Source organism: Bos indicus, chromosome 1 (assembly GCF_029378745.1).
Source record: "Bos indicus isolate NIAB-ARS_2022 breed Sahiwal x Tharparkar chromosome 1, NIAB-ARS_B.indTharparkar_mat_pri_1.0, whole genome shotgun sequence".
In the NCBI taxonomy this organism is placed as follows: Eukaryota; Metazoa; Chordata; class Mammalia; order Artiodactyla; family Bovidae; genus Bos; species Bos indicus.
Genome location: NC_091760.1, coordinates 46955645 through 46978514, shown reverse-complemented (window position 1 = coordinate 46978514; position 22870 = coordinate 46955645). Strand labels below are relative to the sequence as shown.

At 40.0% G+C, this 22870-nt stretch overlaps 1 non-coding gene across 1 annotated transcript; it reads left to right on the top strand.

Moving 5' to 3' along the window:
* Window positions 1–22302: 22302 nt before the first annotated feature.
* LOC139185292 (U6 spliceosomal RNA) lies at window positions 22303–22408 on the top strand. The gene has a single exon (XR_011568912.1). It is a non-coding gene; the product is annotated as a U6 spliceosomal RNA (small nuclear RNA).
* Window positions 22409–22870: the final 462 nt, after the last annotated feature.

The window sequence follows — 22870 nt, the reverse complement described above, 5'->3', positions numbered from 1 at the left end:
TTGAGGACATTATGCTAAGTGAGATAAGCCACTCACAAAAGACAAATATTATATGATTCCACTAGTATGAGGTACTTAGAGAAATCATCTTTGTAGAAATGGAAAGTAGAATGGTGGTTGCCTGGATCTGGGGACAGGGAGAACAAGGAGTTGTTTTTAATGGTTATATAGTTTAACTTTTGCAAGATGAAAAAGTTCTGTAGACTGGTTGCACAACAATTTGAATACATTTAACACTACTGAGGGCTTCCCTGAAGGCTCAGCAGGTAAAGAATCACCTGCAAAGCAGGAGACTCAGGAGCTTGAGCCCTGGGTCAGGAAGATCCCCTGGAGAAGGAATTCTTGCCTGGAGAACCCCATGGACAGAGAAGCCTAGCAGGTTACAATAGATAGGATCGCAAAAGAGTTGGACACAAGTAAGTGACTGAGAACAACACTACTAAACAATACACTTAAAATGGTTAAAATAACCACTTAAATGGCTAAAATTTTATGTCACATGTATTTTATCACAATTTTAAAATTCATGTAATGTTCTCAATTTCTCCACTAAGTGAATCATCATGCCAACAACCAATCATAGAGCTGAATCCAAAGGTTGTATGATTCAAGCAGGATTTAAATCAACTGAACCAGACCTGTGGTTTCGTTAAGAAAACTGTTATCAAGTTGTCCTTTGGAAGCTGTTGTTGTTGTTGTTCCTGTTGCTTAGTTACTAAGATAAGTCTGACTCTTTCCAACTCCATGGACTGTATCAAACCAGGCTCCTCTATCCATGGGATTTCCCAGGCAAGAATACTGGAGTGGCTTGCCATTTCCTTCTCTAGGATATTTTCCTGATCCAGGGAAATCCAGGATCAAACCCACATCTCCTGCATTGGCAGGCGGATTCTCTACTGCTGAGCCCCCAGGGAAGCCCGCTTGGGAGCTGTTGTATGTTACATTTTGAGCCCTCCTTTCAGGGCCTTTGCCACCTCTTTCCAAGGCTTAAACTTTGAGAGTAAAGACAGAAACAATAAGATGAAGATGAAAGATCACTGACCCAGAAACCTGGCTTCTCATAATGGCTTTGTTTCTTCTTGCCATGTAATTTGGGCCTCTGTTTTACAGAAGGCTAGAAACATAGTGCACAGTGAAAGTCGCTCAGTCATGTCTGACTCTTTGAGACCCCATGGACTTACAGTCCATGGAATTCTCCAGGCCAGAATACTGGCGTGGGTAGCCTTTCCCTTCTCCAGGGGATCGTCTTAACCCAGGGATTGAACCCAGGTCTCCCACATTGCAGGTGGATTCTTTACCAGCTGAGCCACAAGGGAAGGCCAAGAATAATGGAGTGGGTAGCCTATCCTTTCTCTAGTGGATCTTCCCAAAGCAGGAATCGAACTGGGGTCTCCTGCATTGCAGGCAGATTCTTTACCAGCTGAGCTGTGAGTGAAGACCAAGAGTATATAGCACCTTCCAATACACTGTATCAGCCAGCTAGCCTTATGGAAGGACAGTGGAATAAAGAACAGTGAAAAGACAGAATGGTTTTGCAGGAGGCAGGGGGAATGAGTGAAGTGGAGGCAAGGGTGTTGAGACACAGAGAGCGCCACACAGAGAGGACAAAGTATCCCGCTGCCCTAACTCAGCACCATTCAGACACAGTGCATGCACACGCGCACACACACACACACACACACACACACATCCATGTGTCAGGGATAAGGTTAGGGGAGTGAGAAATGAAATATGCCCAACTGTGGCTGTCACTCAACCTCAATAGTTCCAGAAGTCTCCAAGGGGAATGGCTTACTAAGAAACCTGGCCCCCAACCTCACCTCCACATCACAGTGAATTAAGAGGCTGGCATATAAACATCTCACATTGCCACCCATGGCCATGCCTGAAACTTGTTCTGCATCCATGCCAGGAATTCCATCCTCCCCACCATTACAAGGGAAACAGAGTCTCTACTCACTTTCAGTCTAAGTCTGGACCTTTGACCCGTGCTCTGGATCCCATCCCTTCTGCACTCTCACGAATCATGTTTCATCTGCTAAATTTCCTCTCCTATATCATCATCCACTCCTCTCCCTTTAGCATTTACAAATGATCTAAACTATTCTTTACTAAGCTTTTTAAAATTCAAAATATGGTGTGAATATATATATATAAGGAAATGATAAATATGGACAGAAGGGCTAAGAATTCTGATTATGAAGTGACAGTCTTAAATGGACATGTAGGGTCTAAGAATTTTTTGCACTTTCAGTTTTATTGAGATATAAATATAACATTATATTAGTTTAAGGTATATAATATAATGATTTGATATATGCATTAACTGTGAAATGATCATAAGTTTATATATAGATATATAATAAAATATTAGCCCTAAAAAAGAAGGCAATCTCTCCATTTGCTGTCACATTGATGGACCTTGAGGACATTATGCAAAGTGGAATAAGTCAAAAACAAAAACTGTACGATCTCACTTATATGTGGAATTTTTTTAAAAAACCAAACTTAAAGAAACAGAACAGATTGGTGGCTGCCAGAAGTGAAGGGAGGGAACTGGAAGAAATGAGTAAAGGTAGTCAAAATGTACAGACTTCTAGCCTCAAGATAAATCAGTTCTAGTGATGTAACATATAACATGGTGGCTATAGTTAACATTGTATATTTGAAAGTTGCTAAGAGAGTAGATCTTAAAAGTACCCTTTACAAGAAAAAAATTCTAACTATGTGAGGTGCTGGATGTTAAACTTTCTGTGGTGATCATTTCCCAGTTGATACAAATAACAAATCATTACATTGTATACCTTAAACTAACTGTTATATGTCAGTATGTCTCAATAAAACTGGAAGAAAAAATTCCTAGACCCTGTATGCCCATTCAAGACTCTGTCACTTCATAATCAGAATTCTTAGCACTTCTTTCCATATTTATCTTCATCTCCTTATCTCCTCAGCCAACTGAAATTGCAGTGTAACTGATCACATCAAAGTCACCAACAATCTTCCTATTATCCAATATTAAGAGACATTTCAAATTATCACATTAAGGACTACTCAGCAACACAGATTCTGTTGATCAGCCTGAACTCCTTGGAATATTGTCCTCCTTTTCCTTCCTGGACTGTCTTCCCTCCTGGTTTTTCTCCTTTCTCAGACTGAGCCCTCCTCACACTCCAATAGCTATTGTCATTTCCTCTCACTGAAGGCCTTCATCACCTCCTTATCTCTAGTCTCAAAATGTAGCACAATGTGAATACTGAGTAAACCTCTAGAAATACTGTTGAAAGGTTGGTTCAAATATTGTAGTGGCTCTCAACCCTGGCTGCTCATTCAATCTACTGGAAACTTTTACAGGGGTATTAATAACCCAAATGATCATTTTTCTGATTTAATCGGTCCTGGGTGAGCTCCAGGCGACAACATTTTCTAAAAGCATCCCAGGTGGAGTTTAGTGATCAGTAGCAAACTTATCATCCCATGCTAGGACTCTAAGGACAGAAAATTTACAAAATGCATAACTAACATTTTAGAACTTAACCGTTTGTTTAGATTTGAGGTGGAGCTTTAGAAAAACGATAAAGAATCTGCCTGAAATGCAGGAGACTGGGTTCAATTCCTGGGTCAGGAGGATCTCCTGGAGAATACTTCAGTATTCCTGCCTGGGAATTCCCACAGACAAAGGAGACTGGCGGGCTACATTCCATGGGTCGCAAAGAATCGGACACAACTGAGTAACTAACACTTTTCACTTTATTTTAGAGTTCTGAGGGAGTGAACTTTAAGTTTACATTAGAAAGTTGTTTGAAATCAGCTCATCCGCAGTCATGCCAGATCTACAAACCCAGGAGATGTCTCTCACCCATGCTCAGCCAGAAGCCCAGGGGACCAACCAGATCCCAGATTTTGTCAAATGAACAAGTGACTATGAACATGAGAGATTTTTTTTTCTTCCTCTCCCTTGAGTCTGCCAGGATTCTTGGGTGTGCCTTTGCCCCACCCTCCTCCTGGTTTCCAGGAACCAACAGGTCCAAACCCTTCCAAAAGCTCCGGCCTTCCCTCTCCCTTCTGCCTCGAGGGTGCAGAGTCTGCTGCGTGCCTGGCTCACTTGAGAAATTCTGCCTGTGATTGTTGACAACGGAGGCGTCTCTCAGGGATGGCGTGACCAGAGAGGCATATTCACACAGAGGCAGTTTTCTTTGTCTTGTGTGTTTAATTACTTGACTGCAGTTGTGGGCTTTGGGGGTTTGGGGTGAAGAGATGGGGAAGGAGGTGGTCAAAAGGGGGTTAGAAGGATAGGAACAAAACAACCATAAAAAGCTGTGAGACCCAACCACACTAAGAAACCATTCCATCTACTCAGCCCACTTCTTCCTCTCATATTTTGCTGCACACACATCTACCCGCCCACCCACTTATTCTAGAGAGGGAGGAAGAGAGGTCACAAAGAGAGGTAAGATTTCAACACTGCATCTTGAATTGTGACTAACCTGTTATTTTAAGATAATTTCAGCAGTCACCTTAGTAGCAAAAGAACTAAGTTCAAAGGGTCTGTCCCCATGATTATGGGAGATTCTGGGAATTTCATTTGCCACTTTGCTCAGGAGGCCAGATTCTTCTCAGCAAAGCTACAGGGTCTCACCAGTAAAAAAAAAAAAAAAAAAGGAAAAAATCCACCAAAGTTCAGTTCATGGACACTCAGGCCTTGATCTAAAACTCAAGACAGGATTGTTTGGGTGCTCCATATTGTGAATGGCTTGAGGACCAAGAATTTATGCTGGGAGGGAGGTTTAGGAACATATGTAAACTTATAGCTGACTCACAGTTGTACAGCAGAGACCAACATGATACTGTAAAACAATTATCCTTCAATTAGAAATTTTTTAAAAAAATGCAATGGTTAAGACAAAGATTAAGAAATAAGTGAAAGATTTTAAAACCAGGCAAATAGAACTTGAAAATACATAAACTTTTACAAGAAAATAAATTAAAATATTAAAAATTTTGAAAAGAATTTACGCTACTGTTGGTAAGATTCCTATTCTATGTATTGAAAGAGTGAACTAAAGAAAAGGAAACGAGGGGCAGAGGGGGGGACATAACTATTTGCAAAGCGAAGCAAACTGAATCAAGGAGAGATCATTGCAAAATGCGTGGCGCTAGTCTTAGTGTTTGCTGGAGGCAAAAGTTGCTGTGCTTATGATTTTTGTCCCCCCTCTCTACTACGAGAAAAGGGTAAAAGTTACACTGCATGGGAAAGTGGAACTACAAGGAGTGGGTGACCATTATAGGAAGGAGATTTCAGTTTTGTCAGAAGGACTGCCTGAGAAGGTGATGAGATCCCCATGCTCTTCATCTTCATGTGAGTGCTAAGTCGCTTCAGTTGTGTCTGACTCTTTGTGAGCCCATGGACCATAGCCCACCAGGCTCCTCTGTCTTGGGATTCTCCAGGCAAAAATACTGGAGTGGGTTGCCATGCCCTTCTCCAGGGGATCTTTCCAACCCAGACCCCAGTCTTGTGCATTGGCAGGTGGGTTCTTTACCACCAGTGCCACCTGGACTAGACCTTCACCTTCACAGGCAGGGTAACTGCCACTCAGAGTTGCCAGTGGATCAAGTTAGAGCCGTTAAGTCTTGAAGATGCCTTTTGGAACAGAGACTCAATGATGGCAGCAACACAGATTATTGAAATTGTCTTTCCACCCCCAGTAATCAACAAATCTACTACATCTAAATGTTGCCCTCATTTCAATTAAACCTTTTAAAACAAAGTTCATTGGCAAATTTTAAGAATCTATTAAGTACTCAGAATGAAGATAGGTTTTCTGAAGAGAGAAATTTTATTATGCTGAAGAACTAGATTAGAGAGAGAGCAAAAAAAAAAAAATGGTATCATCTAAGCAGGGGTAAAAGTGGGAAAAATAAATAAATACAAAAAAAAAGGAAAAATCAGAAAAATTCTAGCACCTCTGTAATCTTCCTTTCTCCCTAATAATGATCATGGGGCCTCGTTCTTTGTCAAGAACCAGACTGTCCCAGCATTCTCCCTGGGTACTCTCTTGCTTGACTCATTTTCACCCAAGGGTAGGGAGGGAAAAATTAGAGTGAGGTGTTTGTTAGGTTTCAGCCACACTTTAAGACAGCCAGCTCACATTCTGTTTGGGTTTTGTAGCCATCTGCCTCTCCTTGGTGATTACAGGAGCTCCACTGAAACCTCCTGTTCTCTGCTCCACCTTCCCCCTGGGGCAAGAACCAATGATTCTCAGGCTAGAGCTGAGAGGCCAGTATGAAGAAGGTTTATATATGATGAAAGATGACAGGGTAATAAAGACCTGATATCTGGCTTACAGTGGGATCCCTAAGTTAAGTTCCCCTGGACTTGAAGAGCAGCAAAATGCAAACAACCTTTTCAGATCCCATGTGTTCTTGCTGGACAAACAGGAACTTCAAATCTCACCCTCCCCAGAGTTGCTGTGTGCCACAGTCCATCCTGAACACAGCCTTCAGGTCTTTCTATATTACAACCTGATCCTGGTTGTTCCCTGACCAAGTTTTTTCTGGGGATCCCTCCCTCCTACACCAACTCTGTTAACAGAATCCAAGGCCCTCTAAGATCCAGCCCTTGCCTCATTCTCCAGTCTCATTTCTCCCCATTCCACATCTCAGACTCTTGCAAATAGGTCAACATGAAATTCTGTGTCATATCTCTACCTTTTGTGTATCTTTCTCTCTTTCTTATGTTTTACTACATAATATACCCATACTCTTGGAGAAGGAAATGGCAACCCACTCCAGTGTTCTTGCCTGGAGAATCCCAGGGACAGGGGAGCCTGGTGGGCTGCCATCTATGGGGTCGCATAGAATCGGACACTACTGAAGCGACTTAGCAGCAGCATCAGCAAACCCATACTGTCTAAAGCGTGGTCAAACCTGGTTTTTTCCTAAGTTAGAGCATTGCCAATTTCCTGGGGCAGTACGTGAATGAAGCCAGCAGGAACTGGCAGGTTCTTGCCCATTCTGATGTTGTCATATGCAAACAGCACACCTCGCTCCTTCAGATCTCACTTTTTGTGGGGAATTAGCAAAGCAATGCCTCTCTCTAGGCCATTGTGGTTGGCCTTCTTTTGCTCACAACGAAGATGATGGAGGGAGACTTAAGGCAGTGTTTTTTCTTAGTGCTCCTGAGGGGAGAGAAAAGACCACAGTCTTTCCAAAAAGTTCTAGGAAGCAAAGGCCCACGCTCTATTGAAGACACTTGCAGAACACATGGCTTGGAGCTGTGAGAGTCCTACACCAAGATCACCCCCTTCGTCTCTTCATCTCACCCCCACCATTTCTACCAAGTTTAGCATTTCATAATCACTGAATCTGAATTAAAGATTTAGCAGAAAATAATCAAGTTAGTTTGAACTTTCATTTCTTTAAGTATTTCCTTTTAGATCACAAATATTTTTAAGACACTGGAGAAAATACATGGCTTTATCTAGCAGACATTCCTAATACATTTTCTTTGCTAATATGTAAGGTGTTTGGATGAGGGCTTCCCTGGTGGCTCAGTGGTAAAGAACCCGCCTGCCAATGCAGGAGACATAGGTTTAACCCCTAGGTTGGGAAGATCCCCTGGAGAAGTAAATGGCCACCCACTCCAGTATTCTTTCGTGGAGAATCCCATGGACAGAGGATCCTAGCAGGCTATAGTCCATGGTGTCACAAAGAGCTGGGCACAATTTAGTGACTAAACAAAAGAAGGTGTTTTATATTACCAATACCATTACCAGTTACTTGAGAATTCTTCATCTTTCTAGAGTCTATCATATTTGATTCTTGAGCATATATTATTACATCTGATCCTTGCATCAGCCCAAATGTAGTATAGTCACAAATCCCCTCTATTCTGTCCCCTAAATCTCTCTCAGACTTGACTGGTCCCTCCCTTTCTCCTCTGCCTCTGCCTTAGTTCTGGCCTTTATCAGTCCTCACCTGAACTTATTATGTTATGAACTTATTATCTCATTGCCTTATATTAGCATCCTAACCAGACAAACAGCCTGCATCCTATTTTTCTTTTTCTTCCCTCTCACCACTCCCCTTTAAACTCAAAGTTTACTCTCTGCTGCTCCAGACCTTTCTAAATAACAACCCAATCCTGATATCTCTGTGATTTAATTACTTTGGAGGTTCCCTTTCAACTATACAGAGTCCAAACTCCTTTGCAAATTACACAAGACTCTCCAAAATCTGCCCCTCTTCCGTCTCTAATCTCATCTCTTACCTACCAAATCTCAACATTTTGCAATTGACTGGAGATATAATATTGTCTTATATATTGTGCCTTCATATATTTTCCTCTCTCTGGGATGCCCTTTTGTTCTTTGTCTACTTGATGACACCTATTTTTCCTTTGAGAAACAGACCTAGTGTGTCTCCTGTTCTATGGAGTCGTCCCCCACCACTCAAAGACAGAATTGACTATTCTGTCTTCTGGGTCACATCTTAACCCTACATTTATTTCTGTAATAACATTTATTGCATTGTTTTGCAATAACTTCATCATGTCACTGGCTCCCCTAGTAAGCTATGAATTCCATAAGAAGAAGGTTATCATATTGATCTTTACACACTCATTGCTTGTACAGTGCTGCTGCTGCTGCTAAGTCGCTTCAGTCGTGTCCAACTCTGTGCGACCCCATAGACGGCAGCTCACCAGGCTTCCCATCCCTGGGATTCTCCAGGCAAGAACACTGGAGTGGGTTGCCATTTCCTTCTCCAATGCATGACAATGAAGAGTGAAAGGGAAGTCACTCAGTCATGTCCAACTCTAGCGACCCCATAGACGGCAGCCCACCAGGCTCCCCTGTCCTTGGGATTCTCCAGGCAAGAACACTGGAGTGGGTTGCCATTTCCTTCTCCAGTGTTGTTGATTTATAAGTATTGTGTTGGTCGCTCAGTCATGTCCAGCTCTTTGCAACTCCATGGACTGTAGCCTGCCAGGCTCCTCTGTCCACAGAGTTCTTCAGGCAAGAAAAGTGTAGTGGGTAGCCATTCACTTCTCCAGGAGATCTTCACAACCCAGAAATTGAAACTGGGTGATCTATAAATCATTCTTAAACAAGTGAATAAGCAAATGAAATGCAAGGGTGGGGAAAAAGAAATAATATAGGTCTTATTATTTATTGTTTAGATTTATTTAGATTTATTATTCCCATTTAATAGGAGAAGAAGCTGGGCTAGATGCTAGTCCTACAAAACTGAAGGCACTTAAGCAGAAAGTTTAGAATCTAACAGCTATACCACAAAATAGAAGGAGACATGGGAATATAGGTATACTCAAAGATTTGTTTCCAGTTGGGAAGCTATTGGAACTATAATTATATAGATCCTTAAAGATGAATAGAATTCAACACAAATAAAGAGGGCCACATTAAAACTTCTCTGGAATGAAGGATAATAAGTACAAGTCGATGAGAATAAGGAGCAATATAAGCAAAAGCATAAGGCTAGTAAGGATGGAGGGAAGGTCATGTAGTTCTTGTCACCAGAGTTCTTGCAGTATCATGGCAAGTACATCTATAAAGTTAGATGGAGCTCAGTCAGGCAGGGCCTTGAACTTTTGACTCTGCCAAAGGCAGCATTGGGATCAGCAAATCACTGTTTGTTATTAAATGCTCTTTATAAAACAAGAAACACGAGATGGGAGAGTTGCTCATATTCTTGATTCATGTTTTAGCACAATGATGTTACTCAGCCCAGTCATCTACTTCACTTGGCTTCAAAGAGCTTTCAGCCTTACCATAAATCAACTCCACTCTAAGTAGCAAAACTTAACACCCTTGACAGTATTTAAAAGGTTCTGAAAAAGTGAAATTCCAAAATCTTAAACCTGTCAGTAGTGTAGAAACATGCTTTCATTTTGAAGGAAATTGGCTGCATTTGGATATATAAATTCAGGTATGTGTGCCAAAAAGGGAGAAGGCAATGGTTGCCCGGAAAATCCCATGGATGGAGGAGCCTGGTAGGCTGCAGTCCATGGGGTCACTAAGAGTCAGACACAACTGAGTGACTTCACTTTCACTTTCCACTTTCATGCATTGGAGAAGGAAATGGCAACCCACTCCAGTGTTCTTGCCTGGAGAATCCCAGGGACGGGGGAGCCTGGTGGGCTGCCGTCTATGGGGTCGCACAGAGTCGGACACGACTGAAGCGACTTGGCAGCAGTGCCAAAAAAGAAAGTAATATTACAGATAATGGTCATGCCTGTGTTGTTTACTGTTCTTCATCAGACCCAGGAGGCCAAAAGTATGGTTACAAGCCACATGTGGCTATCATCTACCTAAAATATGGCTAGTTCAAGTTGACTTGTTAGTAAAATGCACATTGAATTTTGAAGCCTTAGTAAAAAAAAAATTACAGTATCTAAATAATTTTATGTTGAAATGATATTATACACATATGTTAACATTTACCCCCCAAAATTTAAAAATTAAAAAAGTAACTACACTTTACTTGCTTTATATGGGTACATATAAAGTGTGTTTGAATCTGTGACAAAAGAGAATAACGGAATGGAAAAACAATACATTGAGTGCGAGTTTTTATATAGTTCTCAATTGACACCCATAGTCTCTTACTCTTACTTAAAACAGTATCTGTCATTCAGCCACCAACCTAAACCAGAGTAATGATTTAACTTGCAAAATAATAATGAAGCACAACAGGACCTGCCTTTTCCCTCAATACTTCCCAATCCTATTAATATAAAGAATGATTTTCAAATTTTATAGAGTACCACAGTTTTTGTTAGTATCATTGTTATTATTATTATCTTAGCCTCTTCTGTGACAAAAAGAGAAAAATATTTACCAATCTCTCAGGAATGTTATAGAATTTCAGAAATTTATGTAGCTAAAGCTACACCTCCATCAGGTTGAGCCACACTGTTCAATGAGCTTTTCTTTTAGAATTAAGTAAAGTCAGCTGCATAAAACCATAGCCCATGCTTTAAATAGCACTTTATTACATAAATTCATCTCACAACCACAACAAGGAACTGACAGAATAGCCTTTGTTTTGTCAACAATTTTTTTTTTCCACAAGTTGAGCAGCAAGGTTATAAAATAGCCTTCAGGGAATCTCATTAGCAAGATTACAGACTCATGTGGATTGCAAACTTGTATTCAAATTATCTTTTGTTTTAGTAGCTCCAATGTTCTCTTTTTCTGTATTGTATAGTATATTTCCTTCTCTTTTTTTTTTTTTTGGATACTCAGCAGTTTCTTTACTACTAAGACAATTTCCCTTTTCTGACCAACCTAACCCGAGAAGGCAATGGCACCCCACTCCAGTACTCTTGCCTGGAAAATCCCATGGACGGAGGAACCTGGTAGGCTACAGTCCATGGGGTCGTGAAGAGTCAGACACGACTGAGGGACTTCACTTTCACTGTTCACTTTCATGCATTGGAAAAGGAAATGGCAACCCACTCCAGTGTTCTTGCCTGGAGAATCCCAGGGACGGCAGAGCCTGGTGGCTGCCATCTCTGGGGTCGCATAGAGTCGGACACAACTGAAGCGACTTAGCAGCAGCAGCAGACCAACATAACACAGGCATACATATAACTATATGAGAGACTCCATAAAGTACTGCCCTCATTAAAACAATGCCTGGAATCAAGACTTTTGGAATGCAGATTACCAGTCAATACAAGACCTTTCTCTGAAAAGGAGGCAATATTGTATGATAGATAAAGCAGAGCATTAATAAAAGATAAGATCAACCATGTCAACATCTGATATTATTTACTCTACCATTTCTCCTAACGTCATTCCTTCATTCTTAGAACTGAGATAACCTGCTAGACAGGGTTATTAGGTAAACCAAACCATGCCTACAAAATTATCTAGTAAAGAAGTTTATCTGTGCTATTGTCATGATTATAATAAGAAGTTATCAAGTCTAGGTACCCTTCCCATGAAATATTCATAGGGCAGGAGACTGGGAGCTGGAGAGAGCAAGGAAAGCAGTGGTCAAGCTGTGGAAATGACTGGGACCAGAAAGGGAAGGTGAAAGTTAGACTTCGGAAAGAAATGCTAGGGAGACAATAATGTTGACCACCAAAAGTTGGTGTGAAAGAGGAAAAGCAAGTAAAGTGTAGTTACTAAAAATGAATTTGCACAAAACATAAAGACTTCTGTCTGCATGTTTGTTTTTTTTTTAAGTTACTACATTTAGTATATAAAGAGCTGTAACATACTGACAAGACAATCCAAAAAGCAAAATTTATGAACAGTTTATAAAGACAACCTGCAAATTAGCAAAGTGGTAAAGGAACTTTTAAACAGGTATATCAATATATCCATTAAAATAAAACTAGTTATCACTTTGAAATCATAAAATTCCTCAAGGTTAAAGAATAATAGCTACTTTTAATAGAGGGGAAGGGCACATTTTTATACTATTAGAATTATGAAATATTAGTCTTATTCAAGAGAAATCTGGCAACCTCTGTTAATATAGTTGAAGTGAAGTCGCTTAGTCGTGTCCGACTCTTTATGACGCCATGGACTGCAGCCTACCAGGCTCCTCTGTCCATGGGATTTTCCAGGCAAGAGTACTGGAGTGGGTTGCCATTTCCTTCTCCAAGCATGTTTTAAATGAACTTATCCTTTTAAGAATGTTTGCCATAGATGCAAACATTGTCATTGGAGCTTGATCTTTTTAAGACAATATCAAATAATGTAGTTGTTTGCCCACACATGCTTTTGCCAAAGCAGAGACAGACAGGATGCTATCTACAAAGAGAGATGCCTCAGGTTGTTTGCTTTTAACAGACTCACCTTTATCTACTCCTCCAAATTAGATTTGTTTTTCCTTCTCAGTGTTAAACCAGTCGCATGTCTGTCCTACTTTGGAAGAGTACAATCAGTAACACAAAGTAATTTTAATGTCATCACAAAAATTGCTACTTGCCCAAGCAAAGGTATATAATTTATTGTCTCTATTGTATATCATCTATGTTCCACATGTATTATCATTCAGGCCATGCAAGTTACATTTTATAGGGAGAACACAAAGATTTGAAAGATTGAATGACATATTCAAACAGCCAGGAAATTCTCACTCTCACTCTACAGTGAATGGCTCCAATGCCAATACTGTTTGGCAGACAAGAGAGGTTATGCAGGACTTTCTGTTCTACCCAAGTAATTCCTTGGCCAAAAACTTGAGTAAACTATTTGGCCTTGGTGATAGCTGGTGTTGATGTATTGCACTCGAGAGAGGCAGAAGCAAGTCAGAGGTGCTCACCCATCTTTGCATTTGAACTTCAGTGACTTATTAAGGAAAATAGCTGGATTATCCTTGTTTATCAATATGAAGCTAGACAACCACTTGAGAGAGAAGGATAAAGGTGATTCCAGGGGCTAAACCTGGTATCTCTAAGGTTCCTTCCTTCCTGTAAGAAGACCCTGATTTTAACATCCTTTTCTAGTTTTCCAAACTTAAGGATAATTATGTCTCATTATTTTAAGAACAGTAAAATTTCCACTAATTCCTTCTACCAGAAATGAGAATGTAGAAGACTAAAAATTGCTCATTTGTTTCATGAGATCATTTCAAAAAGAAACCACAGCAATCCCCTGCCTTCGTGATAGCTAATAGTCAGTTTCCTGAGATGTGCTGAAGGGTTTCCACCTTCTGCTACAAGGTTCAGGTGTGCTGTCTCCATTTCCTGATCTCCCAAGATCAAAATAGCACTGGAAAGTGGTTGCTTAAAAAGTCTCTGTGAGGAACTTCCCTGGGGTCCTTTGGCTAAGACTCCGTGCTCCCAGTGCCAGGGGCCTGGTCTAGTTCCCTGATCCCAAAGGCCGCAACTGAGGACCCTACCTGCCAAAACTAAGACCCGGTACAGCCAAATAAATAAATAAATAAATAAAATTCTTTCTTTAAAGTCTCTGTTAAAATGTCATGCTTCTCAAGCATGCTAAGTCACTTCAGTCATTTCCGACTCTGTGTGACCCCATAGATGGCAGCCCACCAGGCTTCCCCATCCCTGGGATCCTCCAGGCCAGAACACTGGAGTGGGTTGCCATTTCCTTCTTCAAAGCATGAAAGCGAAAAGTGAAAGTGAAGTTGTTCAGTCGTGTCCGATTTAGCAACCCCATGGACTGCCGCCTAGCAGGCTCCTCCATCCATGGGATTTTCCAGGCAAGAGTACTGGAGTGGGTTGCCATTGCCTTCTCCATCTCAAGCATAGTACTTGTTGTTTATTATTCAACTTAAGTGAAAATCCTCAGCTGCGACCACTCTTCTGCCTCCCCACCACACACTCCTAAGTCCAGAGCTTATAAAGAAAAGTGCCACACATATGGAGACCAAGCCTAACTTTTAGAGACCTGAACCAAACTTGGAGAACTTGACCAACCTTTTGAAATTCAACTCATTAAAAAAAAAAAAAAAAAGGTTAAGTGATAAGACATCCACATATCTGTTCATCTCTGCAGGCAGCTGTGTATCTCTTATCACTACTCTGCTCCAATTCCATTTGTGCAACCACCATGTCAAACATGTCCAAACTTTGGGTTGGCACTAGGCTGTTAACGATGAGGTAAGTCAAAGCAGGAGGGTGTGAAAATGTAAACTCAGTTCACTGCACAGGGAATCCGCTGTGCGGTGCTGATGCACGGTACTCCAGAGATGCTCCACAAACTCTGTTCAGAGGATGCTTATCCCAGCAGAATTTAAGCTCAGAACTTCTGGGTCACTCCTGATGCTTCTCTTCAGCCTGAGTCCTTCTTGGTTTCCATCTTTGCTTTCTGCTCATGGGTGTTTTCCACAAAATCAAATGTACTTCCAGACATTGAAAACAGATGAGGTTTGGGGCAAAAAGTGCCAGTGTTTTGGAACCTGTTTCAATAAAGGCACATTAGTCTGTCAACAAACTCAGAATGCTGAGGATGCCTTTCAGAAGGATAATATCCAGTTTGGCTCCAACCATCCAAGAAAAAGAGTTTTTCATCTTTGTGCATCAGAATCATCCAGAGAGATTATTTAAAGTATAGCTTCCAAGGGTCCCCTCCAAGTGTACTGAACTGCATGCAGTCTTCAGGGGTATAAGCCAGGAATATCTTTCTAGAAAGTTGCCCAGCTGATCCTACTGTAAAATGCAGATTTGAGAAACATTGGTGGGGCCTAAATTGGTCTTATGAAAATTTGAAACCATGGTGCTAATCATTTCTTTACAACTTGAATTTGTCCTAGACTATGCAATTGTCCTAACAGGTGACAGCTGCCTTTCCAGAAGGTTCCAAGTTTATACTTGTGGGCATGCAACGGGGATGAAGCAAATACCTACCTAGACCATAAACCTGGTTTGATGAGATGAAAATACAGAATATTCCTCCCTTCTCTCACCTGCCCTCACTCCTGACCAACAGCTGGCTGGTTACAAATGTGGGTACTTTATTGATAAGAATCATATCCTGTGTCAGTGTTTGTTTGTTTGTTTTAATTACATGACAGCATTGGTTGTACAGAATTTTTTAGAGGATTTAATGTCCTCACTCTACTTCAATGGCAAATATGTTGAACCCAAACACCTGAGGACTAAGATTTTTAGGGTAGCAGCTCATAAAGTTAATATGACACTGAATATAACAGATAAAGAGCTGAGTAACAGTGTGACCTGTAGCCAGTCCAGACCTGAGCTCAGTGATGGCTCTGACTTTAGCTAAGTGATAGCTTAGTGATAGCTAAGCCTCAGTGGAGAGGAAGTTCAAAGACAGTTAGCCACTAATGGGAAATTCATGTTCACTTTCGACATACCCTGTTTTTCCCTTTTTTTACTGCTACAATTGCAAGTTGAGTTTCTACACGCAAGCAGACAGCCATGGGTAAGCCCAATTGAAATAACGCCAACAGACCAGGTCACACAGAGAAAGATGCATAGTGATTGAACGAAAGCCAGAGAGAACTTCATGTGGCCCCACAAATAGAATCAGCAGTGTCTCGTGAAATGGGAGAGTACTTGGTCAAAAATTTTCCAAAAACTTCAAAAACTAGATAAATTTAAAACAGGTTTAAAGTAAGTTATTAAAGTGTAAATATAATAATACAGTAAAAACTTTATTCATTGTTGTGTTCAGCAAATGTGCATTGAGCACCTGCTATATGTGAGGCTCTGTGCCAAGCACTGAGAACTCAAAGGGAATCAAGAGATAGACTTGATCTCAAAGAGCTTTGTTTCTAGGAAATGGGAGATAAATATGTGAGCATGGGTTTGCAATAAGGAATTATGGGTGTTATGGCAAGTGGGTGGATAGGTGACTGTGGGGACAAAAAGAGGGAATAAAGAACAGTTAACTGGTCTTTGAGAAGAATGCCTTTGAGAAGAGCCAGCCTGTATTGAGTCTTTGATAATGAGTAGATACAGTGAGGAAAGTCTTTCTGGGAAGTGTGAACAAAAGCATAAGGACATAAAACCTATTTCACATTTGGAAAATGCCAAATAGTTTGGGACCACTAGAACATCACAGAATACAAGGTACAAGATCCAATAGGGATAATTCTGCAGAAGTAAGCAGGGGACCCCATGAAGAGCTGTGAATGTTTTGATGAGGCTCAATAAGGTACCAATGAAGAGTTTTAGGTCTTAGAGGCTCAGAAAGTTGCTCTGGAGAAAAGGTAGAGATTAAACATAAGCAAAGGAGTATTTTGTTGCTATTCAGTCACTCAGTCATGTCTGACTCTTTGCAACCCCATGGTCTGCAGCACGCCAGGCCTCCCTGTCCATCACCAACTCCCAGAGCTTGCTCAAACTCATGTCCATTGAGTCAGTGATGCCATCCAACCATCTCATCCTCTGTCATCCCCTTCTTTTCCCTGCCCTCAAACTTTCCCAGCATCAGGGTCTTTTCTAATGACTCGGCACTTCGCATCAGGTGGCCAAAGTATTGGAGTTTCAGCTTCAGCATCAGTCCTTCCAATGAATATTCAGGGTTGATTTCCTTTAGGATTGACTGGTTTGATCTCCTTGCAGTCCATGGGACTCTCAAGAGTCTTCTCCAACAAAACGTGGTCCACTGGAGAAGGGAATGGCAAACCACTTTAGCATTCTTGCCTTGAGAACCCCATGAACAGTATGAGAAAGCAAAAAGATGTGATACTGGAAGGAGTACTGGAGGCATGGGAACTAGTATGGAGGCCATTGCACTAATCTGGACAAATCAGGAAGGCAGGGGTAGTTTTTCATTGACTAATGGGCTTCCCTGGTGGCTCAGACAGTAAAGAATCTGCCTGCAATGAGGGAGATCCAGGTTTGATCACTGCATCAGGAAGAATCCTGGAGAAGAGAATGGCTGCCCACTTTAATATTCTTGCCTGGAGAATTCCATGGACAGAGGACCTTGGTAGGCAATAACCCATGGGGTCGCAAAGAGTCAGAGACAACTGAACAACTAACACTTTGACTTTCGGTGAAGTAGAGATGCATACAGATGCCGGAGCTGCTAAGAAAGTAGAAATAACATGCCACTGACAAAAATGCCAACTGGCCTAGTGTCTCTCTTCTTACTCTTCCAAGTAGTCAAGTTATTGGTTTAAATAACTCCATGTGGGACATAATGGGTGCAGCAACAGTCTAGAAGTAATTTTATTTCTCTGATAAAGTATTCAGGAGTGTTAAGGAGCAGTAAGATAACTGAAATTAGGCAAGGAAGGAAGCAAAAGGAAAGAGCCAGGTTAATATAAAATAAGCGATGCTCAGTATTTGCCAGAGTAAGGGTTGTGGGTAGAGTCTGACTACAAAGGGTTAGCAAGAAGAATAGAATTGCTGAATCGTTGGTAGTGCTATTTTCAGCTTTTTAAGGAACTTCCTTATTGTTTTCCATAGAAGCTGTACCAATTTACATCCCCACCAAAAGTGTAAGAGAGTTCCCTTTCCTCTACATCCTACCCAGCCTTTGTTGTTTGTAGACTTTTCTTGGTGACGCCATTTTGACCACTGTAGTTTTGACTTGCATTTCTCTGATAATCAGCAATGTTGAACGTCTTTTCATGTGCCTATAGGCCATCTGTATGTCTTTTTTGGATAACTGTCAATTTAGGTCTTCTGCCCATTTTTTGGTAAGGTTTTTTGTTGTTATTGAGATGTATGAGCAGTTTGTATATTTTGGAAATTGCCTTTGTCAGTTGCACATAACTCTTTACTTTTGCAAAAAGTATATCAAAAAGAATAAATTTTACTATATGTAATTTTTTTAATTGGAGGAAAAGGCCAAAAAGAACTTTTGCAATTCTCAAAAGTAAATAAGTTTATAGCAACATGAGAAGAGTCACTTGCTCTTGGACATTCGTTCATTCATTTAACAAATACACATTGAGCACATAACCAGAAACTGTGCTACATGTTGAAGACATGGTGGGAAACAGGCCCCATGGAGCCTACAGTCTAGTGGAAAAGACATCCATTAAATATTTCTGTAAATTCAATTATGATTGTGATAGCAAGAAATAAATAAGAAAAAAAAAAAAGAGAGAAATAAGAACACATTATGAAAACACCTGAGAGGTATCCTTGAAATACTGATATTGACATTAAATCCTGAAAGATAAGATTGAGTTGATTTAAGATGAAGAGGGGTGGGCAATCAAGAGAAAGAACACCATTTAGGAAGACCCTGAGGCAGGAGCCCTCACCTATCCACACACACTCTCACATGCTCACATGTGCTCACCAATACCATCACAAACTCACCTACTCATTTACACATGAATACACTCTGTGCTTCTGAGATCCTTTATGCTGTGTAACATTTCTATGATAGAAACTGGAAAAGGCTTTTCATCTACCACTTACCAGATGTGTCACCTCAAGAAAGTTTTTTTAACCTATTAATACCACAATTTTCTCATCTCTAAACAGGATTATTAATTAGTCATTTTAATATTCAGGTTAGTAATTAGGACTTAAAGACTGGGTTATTATAAAGAATAAATTGGTTAATAAAAATAAAGCCTTAATAAGAACACCTAGAGCATTAAGTACTCACTAATAGTAATTTGTTATTGCTATCACTACTACTATCCAATTATTTTTAGAAAGCTTCTTTTTATTTCTTAAAGAGATGGCTCTTGGGCTCCATTTCTGGAAACAGTGTAGAAGAACTACACTCGACCCATCACATTAACTTCCTACGTATAGGGCCTTGAGCCATCGGATGGGATTCATGACTATTAAAAATGCTTTTTCAGTGCAAAAAGAAGCTTTGGGGTCTCTTTGGGGTTAAATCCATTCATCTTTACCTTATTTAATCCTTAACAGCACATCTTATAAACTTTCACTTCCAGATATGGAGCAATGTTGGAATAGCCCTTCTGCTATAAACAATAAAGTTGGAGCTAGCACATAAAGCCATTGTTTTTAGACAATGGACATTTTTTAAAACACTGTATTTAGACAATAGGAAACACAACACTGTGAGCCTTGAGAGAGGAGAAATAAAGTGAGCACTGTGATTTCCCTGGATCTTTACCTGGGCACAATTGCCCAACCATGACATAGCAAACTAGAATTCAACAGAGCACAATGGTCCTGTTGAGTGGAAGAGGCAGAGGTCAGAGCTGAGGAAAGCTGAAGCAATCAGAATCTGCAGGGCAGGGCACCAGAAAGTAAAGGAGGTATGTTGGGGATAGAGAGAAGGGAGAGAGCCAGAACTTGTGCAGAAGTTTCTCTACGAGTCCTTGCCTTAAAGCTAAGATGCACATGCCCATGGCAAGAGTACCTGAGGCTTGTAGTAACTATAGAAAACAGTCACCATAGAGACAAGAACAGAATAGACATACTAGATACCAAACAGTGCTAGAAGACATGGACGTTCTGGCAAGGTCCACCCAATAACTACCCTAACAAAGTCTAAAACCAAGCCTTTAAAAGATCTGCAGTGAAAACTGAATTTAGAAGTTGAGACCCACAATAATTGAGGGGCTTGGGAAACATATTGAGTTTTCCAACAAGTGTCCTCTAGCAAAGAATAAAAACAAGCCTACGGGGTGCCAGGTAATCAATCAGTAAATGAGCTGCATAATAGAAGGAACAGTGACACTTCTTAAAGGAAGATAACAAAAGTCCAGAACCTGTACAATGCACCACCACCAACGTGCAGTACATAATTCTAAAGATTACTAGACGTGCAAAAAACAGCAAAGTGACCCAGAGTTAAGGGGAAAACTCCAGTCCCAAAATTACTGAGATGATGTTTTTAGAAAATACGAGTTTTTTAAGCAACTGCTTAAATATGTTCAAAAAATTAAGCTGATAGGGACATCATGAGTTAAAATGTAAGGACTCTGCTGAGAAATGTAAACTATAAAGAAGAGCTGAATGGAAATTTTAGAACTTAAAAATTACAATGCCAAAAAAATATCACAGTAGGTCAGAAAGGAGAGGGAAATAGTCACTGATGAACTTGAATATAGGAAGGCAAATCTATAGCAATCATCCAAGCTAATGAATAAAGAGAAAATATTTTGAAGAAAAATAAGTAGATCCCTAGAGACCCATAGGACAGCAGAAAATAGCCTAAATACGTGTAATTAGAGGCCCTGAAGAAGAAGAAGGTGAAAAATGAGGCAAAATAGACTTCTTAAAGAAATGTCAAAAAGGCAAGTTACAAGTTGAGAGAAGTTTCTTTAGTACATATATGACAGTGGGCTTATATTCAAAATATAGTTCAAAAGTTTTATAACTTGATAATAATGATACAATCTAATTATTTTTTGATGAGCAGAAGAACTTGAACAGGCACTTCACCAAAGATACCCGTGTGGTGATGAGCACAAGAAGAGATGTTAAACATCATTAATTATCAGGAAATTGTAAATTAAAGCTATGATCAGATACCACTACATATCCATTGGAAAGATACTACCACACACCCTTTCAAAAGGCTGACAATACCAAGTATTGAGGAAGACTGAGAATAGCATCTTCTCTCGCTATTGAGACTGGAAAATGGTGCAGTCACCTTGGAAAAACAGCTGGACAGTTTCTTTTAAAGTTAAACATACTTATCACATCAACCAGCTATACCACCCCAAAGTATTTACCAAAATGAAATAACCTACTTCCACCCAAAGACTGCCCATAGCAATTTTATTCATAATAGCCCAAAACTGAGACAATTCAAACACCCACCAATAGGCTAACAAATTGTGTTATTAATACAATTAAATACTACTCAGCAATAAAAAATATGAATTACTAATAAATACAACCTTGTGAATGAGTCTCAAAAACATCATGCTGAGTGAAAGGAACTCAATACAAAGGATATGTGTACTGTCTGATTCCATTTGTATGTACACTAGAAAAGGCAAAACTCATCTATACTGACAAAAATGAAATCAATGGTTGCCTGAAACTAGCTGAAAGAAGAGACTGATTGCAGAGGTTGTGTATGAGGGATCTGTGAGAAAATGAGCTATACCTTGATTATGATGATGATATGAGTGTATACATTTACTTAACTATACACTTAAAATATATGCATTTTATTGTATGGAAATTGTACCCCACAAAGTTAACTTTTAAAGTAATATTTGCATAACTCTTTAAATTAGAAGGCTTGTTTTCATCGTTACCCTATAATGAGTCATTCAGCAATAAACTTTGTAAGGAACAAGTTCTTTTTGAATCATTCACAAGCACCCCAAATGAATATGTAACCATTCATTTTTGTTACATATGCGTGGCTGGAGAAACTTAAGCTTGTTAAACTAATAATAATAAAACTCCTGCCCATCATCTCTGATTCTAAGCTGCAGAAGAAACTGTAACTTCAGTTCTCAAATTTCTAAGCATCCTCAGTAACTATTTGTTGACCAGTTCTTAAAGTGAGTGTCTGGATTTATTTTATAAACAAGGTCTCCTACCATCTAATATCTTGGCTGCTGCAGAGTTTAGGGGAATACTTCTAGAAAACACCGGTCTTGCAGCAAACAGAGAGAGTCTGCACAGTGAACCAATGCTACTAATGGTCAGAGAGACTGTCCTAATCACCCCCCTCAAGCAGCCTCTTATAGGACCTTCTTATAGACTTTTTTGCTCAAGGACCCTCTTATAGACTATTTTGAAAACGTGGGCAATAGGCAAGATGGACTTTCTTTTCCTTAAAATTTTCCTACAGGTAGTGGGAAATTGATGGACAAAAGGGCACTGCTAAGCCTGTGCAGTGACCATGTGTGTTAAAACGAGTGCTTCAGCTTACTGGAACACCTCCCTTACTGATTTGGAGCCTTGATAAGAATAGCAGGATGCTTCACTTCAGCAGTACATACACAAAAACTGGAACCATACAGTAAAGATTTTCACGGCCCTTGCACAAGGATGACACAAATTCATGTAGTGTTCTATGTATTTACATGTGGAATAAAAAAAAAAAAAAAAAACTCATATAAAAAGAGAACAGATATGTGGTTACCAGAGGCGAGAAGTGGGAGGTAGGAGAATTGGGTGAAAGTGGTCAAAGTTACAAACTTTCAGCTAAAAGATAAATAAGTAGTAAGGATATAATGTACAACATGATGACTGTAGTTAACACTATTGTATACTTGAAAGTTGCTAAGAGCATACATCCCAAAAGTTCTTACCTCAAGGGAAACCAAAAACTTTATAACCATATAAGGTGATGGATGTTAAGTAAACCTGCTGTGATAGTCATTTCACAACTTACATATGTCTAGTCATTATTCTGTACACTTTAAACTTATATAGTTCTGTATGCCAATTATACCCCCAATAAAACTGAAACCAAAAAAAAAAAAAAAAGGAAGAACAGCAGGAAATGTACAAAAGTTCACTACAAGCTCACAGTTCCACAGG